The sequence below is a fragment of the Macrobrachium rosenbergii genome, chromosome 19 (genome assembly GCF_040412425.1).
Source record: "Macrobrachium rosenbergii isolate ZJJX-2024 chromosome 19, ASM4041242v1, whole genome shotgun sequence".
NCBI lineage: Eukaryota > Metazoa > Arthropoda > Malacostraca > Decapoda > Palaemonidae > Macrobrachium > Macrobrachium rosenbergii.
Window position 1 is genome coordinate 26712986 of NC_089759.1, and position 6171 is coordinate 26719156.

At 39.9% G+C, this 6171-nt stretch overlaps 1 protein-coding gene across 1 annotated transcript in view; it reads left to right on the forward strand.

The window, feature by feature from the left end:
- The first annotated feature begins 5813 nt into the window (after window positions 1-5813).
- The window catches only part of LOC136848763 (trypsin-1-like), a 38314-nt gene continuing 37956 nt past the window's right edge, over window positions 5814-6171 (forward strand). Inside the window, exon 1 of the mRNA XM_067121354.1 lies at window positions 5814-5870. The gene's annotated coding sequence lies outside the window, so the exon portion shown is untranslated. The remainder of the gene's footprint in view (window positions 5871-6171) is intronic.

The following is a 6171-nucleotide window of genomic DNA, read 5'->3' on the forward strand; positions in this document are numbered from 1 at the left end:
ACATGGAGAAAGCAATAAATCATTTAGAAATTGCATTTTACCTGTACTGTTTGGACTCTTATTTAAGAAGCAAGTAATATTTTGATTACTTTAAAAATTATATTGAAAAAGTCAATTTGTCGTCATGCTTCTTTGCAGTTTCTTTGTTGCAAAAAAAATATGTCCATAGAAAATGGAGACAACATACTTCAGTACTATTCAAGATTTAGTCCGTAAATAGTTATTTAAGTATTTAAAACTTAAAGCTCAAAATAACAAAGAGAATTTAGCGGAATTTGTTGTTACTAATATCCACACTACATCATTATGCAAAGACAAGAAAATTAGTGAAAAAAAATCTGCTCCTGTTAAATGGCTATACAAACCTGTCTCTTGAAAGTAAACCGGTAAATTGATTAAGGAAGCGCAGAGGAAAGTAGAAAATTCCATATTCTCGTGGAGTTGTGAAGCCTGATATATACAATTCGGCTGAGGAAGTGGCGGGTAATTAAGGTCCAAGGGCCCTGACAGGTAATGATGAAAACGGTTGACACACCCTTACTCGGAAAAGTAGGGATTTGTCCACAGTACAGTAAAACATTTCATAGACACGTCGGTAACTTATCGCACAGACATCACTAACAGGTTGAACAGATATTAATGACTTATCGGTACTTCTAACAAGTGCTTCTGAAGATCATTCGTTATTGGCGAAAGGTTCGTTCTCCACTTGCGGTCGTTGACTTATTTTTTCAATCTATTTGTGCTATGTAAGCGATAAGGTGCATCCGTGTGCTTATGACATGTTATCCCAGTGTGGATGCGCCTCAAGCGTCGTGAGTCATAATTATGTAGTTCGTGGGAAAAGTGTCGATTCTACCGACGATGAGAGAGTGGACGCACCCTATACAGCGGTTTTCCTGCTGATTACACATATGCTAGACCTATAAGTCTATCTTTTTTTTTTTTTTCATCCACGTCTCCAGCATTCTGGGTTCAGCCCATTGTTCTCCCAATTGCACAACTCTTTCTCCCTTCGACTTCCTTTCCCCTAACCACTAGTCTGATGTTTTCTCACTCACTTGTCCCTTTGGCTACTCATTCTACTAAATTTTGGCCTTCTCTTGCGCGCTATTTCAATTTTGCATCAATACCCAGTGTCAGGTTGCGTGTCCATGGCTGTTAGAGAAAGCCTATTGACTCATACAGATTTAGAATCACTGGTATGAGACTCAGAGTAATATTTACTTTAATCTTGATTCTCCATAGGATCTGTCTGGTCTTCCAAAATAAGCAGCGCCAATTCTCCAAAGAATATTTTTGCATGGTCCCATCCTTAGTGCAAGGACTTCAATTAATCGTTTATTTTCGCCTGTAAATGCTTTTTGCCAAGTCTTACCCTTCTCAATATCATTTAAAAATCATTTTGGAATTACTGTAACTCGATACAACTCCTTCGGAGCAACTGTAGGTGTATAGAAATATGGCTGCCTCACTCAGACCGTCACGTTGAGCAAATTCCTTCGTTAAGATGTATGATGGTCGATTTGATTTAAATACAACATTCTGGAGATTGTAGCTCTTCCTTGCACATGTAAGATTTGAGGATTGCTTATATTTTGTGTTCATGGGTCAACCTCAGTTTGTGAACAATAGATCGGCTTGTGCATTCTAGTATTTTCTACCACATAGAGTTGTTCTCTGAAAGTCCACTCCGTGTCACAATGCACTAAATTGTTAATTATTAGATTTGTCAAATTTCGACGCATTTAGTGAAGACTTTCATCTATATTCCTTCACTTGGTGTAAGGTTTTCCGTATCTCTACATATTTTACTTTGGACTATGACCTTCTGTGGCATTAGAGAGTTTTATAAACGTGCAGGACACATCTGCACGAACCAACCCTGGTGAATATTTTCTTTTTCCTTTGATTTACACAAAAACTGCAAGATATCGTTCTTGGCTTTTGTTTTAGGGAAGCATCATTCCGATTCGCAAAAGTATTGCTGCTGTAAAAGAAAAAGTTTGGCAACTCATTTTACCCCTTGTCTTACATAAGAGTATCATCATCATCATCTCTCTCTCTCTCTCTCTCTCTCTCTCTCTCTCTCTCTCTCTCTCTCTCTCTCTCTCTACACACACACACATACACACATGTATATATATATATATATATATATATATATATATATATATATATATATATATATATATATATATTGTTATGAACCACTCTTGGGATCATTAGGTTCTTTAAAACAAAAATATTGGGAATGAGAAAAGTCTGGCAGAAATTGGGGCAGACAAAGGAGGAAGGAGCTAAACAAAACCAAAAGGTGGCCTTAAAACTAATTTATTTACAAAATTTACAGTTTATACAAACGAGTCAGGTTCAGTGAGGTAATACTTAAATGGACAATTCAATAAACATTCAAGAACAAATTAAACAACAAAATCGCAACAGGGCTCACAAATACAAACACAACAGACCAAACCGTGGCAATTACACTGGCCAGCTACCAAAACAAACTACGGTAGAAATCGTTGAAAATATCAACACAGGTAAGCTGCCACGACAGACACATGCTGCCAATGGACGAAGCCACACACACAGACGAACTCAGGGGAGTTGTCGAGACAGCCACTTGCTGCCAACAGACGGAGCCACACACAGACGAACTCAGGGGAGTTGTCGAGACAGCCACTTGCTACCAACGGAAGAAGCCACACACAGACGAACTCAGGGAGTTGTCGAGACAGCCACTTGCTACCAACGGAAGAAGCCACACACAGACGAACTCAGGGGAGTTGTCGAGACAGCCACTTGCTACCAACGGAAGAAGCCACACACAGACGAACTCAGGGGAGTTGTCGAGACAGCCACTTGCTACCAACGGAAGAAGCCACACACAGACGAACTCAGGGGAGTTGTCGAGACAGCCACTTGCTACCAACGGAAGAAGCCACACACAGACGAACTCAGGGGAGTTGTCGAGACAGCCACTTGCTACCAACGGAAGAAGCCACACACAGACGAACTCAGGGGAGTTGTAGAGACAGCCACTTGCTGCCAATGGATGAAGCCACACACACAACTCAGGGGAGTTGTCGAGACAACCACTTGCTGCCAATGGACGAAGCCACACACAGACGAACTCACGGGAGTTGTCGAGACTGCCATATTCTGCAAACAGACGAAGCCACACACAGATGAATTCAGGGGAGTTATCGAAACAGCCACTTGCTGCCAACGACGAAGCCACACGCTGATGAGGTTGCTCCAAAGGATGTGGATCCAGAAAAAAATCTTCCATTCAAAACGGACTCTCAGGTAATCATACCTGCTGCTGCTGCTCCAAAACTGACTCCCAGGTAAGCATACCTGCTGCTGCTACCCAACTGCTGACTCCTCGCTGCTATGAACCTGACTGATGAAGTCGGACACCATCCAACAGATGTCAACTCACCTAAACAAAAAACAAGAACAGGGTAACAGGTATAACAAGCATACCAGGGTAACAATTGGCAAATGATTGTCCCAGCCAAACAACTGCTAAATCTGACTATATATATATATATATATATATATATATATATATATATATATATATATATATATATATATATATATATATATATATATATATATATATATATATATATGAAGAAATTGTGATGCCTGGTAGCAGGAAACAAACCCGGGTTCCATAATCACACGTGGTCAGGTCGGCAACATGACCCCATTGTGATTATGGAACCTGGGTTCGTTTCCCGCTACCAGACGTCATAATTTCTTCATATTTCTTGCACTTGGATCTTAAGGCTTTGTGGTATCCAAAAAAAAGCGCGAGGAATTCGAGAAGTTAAGACGGCATTGTGGCTATTACAACTGCATAAGAATCTGGTAAAAAGTGACCAGTAGATTCTACACACACACACATATATATATGTATATATGTGTGTGTGTGTGTGTGTTTATTGGAAAGGAAGGTTATTGGTAGCTAGTAAGTGCAAGGATGTATGCGAGATAAGGCTGAATGTCTAATGTTTGTAGGGAAGTTCGACTTGCTGCACGTGAAACTTCTCTGTAGGTGTATGAAGTGGCTTACTTTGTGGAAGTTTTACTGCACAGGGACCTCCTCCATGATTTAGTAGTTAGGGTATGTTTTTTTCTGTGAAGGCAGCCTCGTTAATGTTGACAGAATATCTATAGATCCTTTTAAATATTCTCGGAAACCCTTTCTTCACTGAAAGCGATAATTAATTTACAGTTCATTGTAATAGTTATCGAGGAAATGGAGAACGATCCCCGCTCAGAGGAACATATATCAGCTCTTTATTTGTGCGTTGTCACTACGCATAAATAGGCCTTTTCTTGCGCACGAACGTAGTCTTTATTACAGTAAAACTCTAGATAGCACGTTTCACGGGTCGTAGCAGAGTAAATCCATCCCAGACGACCACTGCAACACACACACACACACACACACTATATATATATATATATATATATATATATATATATATATATATATATATATATATATATATATATATATATATATATATATATATATATATATAACCTCGTAGTAAAACTTGGACACTGTCTATAATTTCGTAACCGGGCTGATAACCAAGAAATGCTGGTGTGAATTTATGATTCTAGCCGAAAACTAGAACCGATCCAGTAATGGGACGTTTTTATTAATGCCAACACACTGGAAATTTTGTTTGTTCCTGATGAATATATTAATAGTCTTAATCTGGGTGAACACTTGGTAACGACGGTGTTGAATTGCATAAGAAAAAAGAATTCAGAAATTATATATCGTTCTTACCCATTCTTCGTTTCTGTTTAAGTTTAAGTACACATCATTTGCATGTCTTTATATTGTGAGAGAGAGAGAGAGAGAGAGAGAGAGAGAGAGAGAGAGAGAGAGAGAGATAGGAGGCGCAGTAATTTCAAAACACGCAGCAAAGGATTGTTTTGCCGTTTGTTGGTCACGGGAACATAGAAAATGCAGATAGACCGACTGACCGAGGTCAATCTTCTGTAAGTCTCTGAAGGGGATTCAGATTGCAGCAGAAACTCAGAGTACGCAGGCCGAGGAAAGTTGGAAGCAATCGTTTGTAAATTCTGGTTGACATTGGTTCATCTCCTTGACCTTGAAAACTCTGGTATCTTGCCATTGTTTTCTTTTCTTTCTCCTAGATTTAGCGAATGCTTGAGATCACTGTTCGGCCTCCTTGGTTCAGACAAGACCCAATTACCTCTCTGTCTCTCTCTGTTCACAGAATCTCTCTCTCTCTCTCTCTCTCTCTCTCTCTCTCTCTCTCTCTCTCTCTCTCTCTCTCTCATGCAATGCTGTTGAATCAAACGTCAATCCACACTCTCTCTCTCTCTCTCTCTCTCTCTCTCTCTCTCTCTCTCTCTCTCTCTTCTCTTCTCTTCTCTCTGTTCACAGAATTTCTCTCGCGGATATTTTTCCTGACCTTTGTCGCGTTGCCAGAGATTTTCCTTACTTAATGTATGACGTCATTGATGGTACAAAGAAAAGAACGAATGCCAACATTCTGTCTGTGGTATGGGTACAATTAGAGTCTATAGGGTGTCATGTGCTCCATAGAAATTGCGTTTTTAAATGCACTTGTATAAGTCAAGCCAGGGCTGGCAAAGGATAACATAGAAATGCCTCCAAATATTTTACTGTTACTTTTATCTTCCTCTAATGCTTCAGAAGAAGCTGGTTTAATGCGCAGGGACTATTGATCACTGCTCTGAAAGTATGTGGATTTTGTTAGCCATCTGGCGTCGCAACGACTGTGGTCAGTGACCCCTATTCTCTCTTGTGGAAAGGAAGATTTATTACCTCGACGTGGTGTAAGGTAATGAATCTGTCATTTGTGACAGTATTATCATTAGCCTGTAAGTTTGTGTAAACTGTGACACATACTGAGAACTGTCAAAATGAAAGGAAGACACGTTGCGAACAAAGTAGGGGGCGGATAAACCAGAGGTCTTCTTAGCAGTGAAGACATAGGAAGTACGTTCTCAGTTCCCCTCAGAATACACCGGAACAGAATTAATGTGCTTTCACCGCGAAGGTATTAACTGGGACACGTGTATGTGCCGGTGGAGACAATATGGGAAATACAATGCGTTGATTTTTCTTTCAAATGGCGTAAT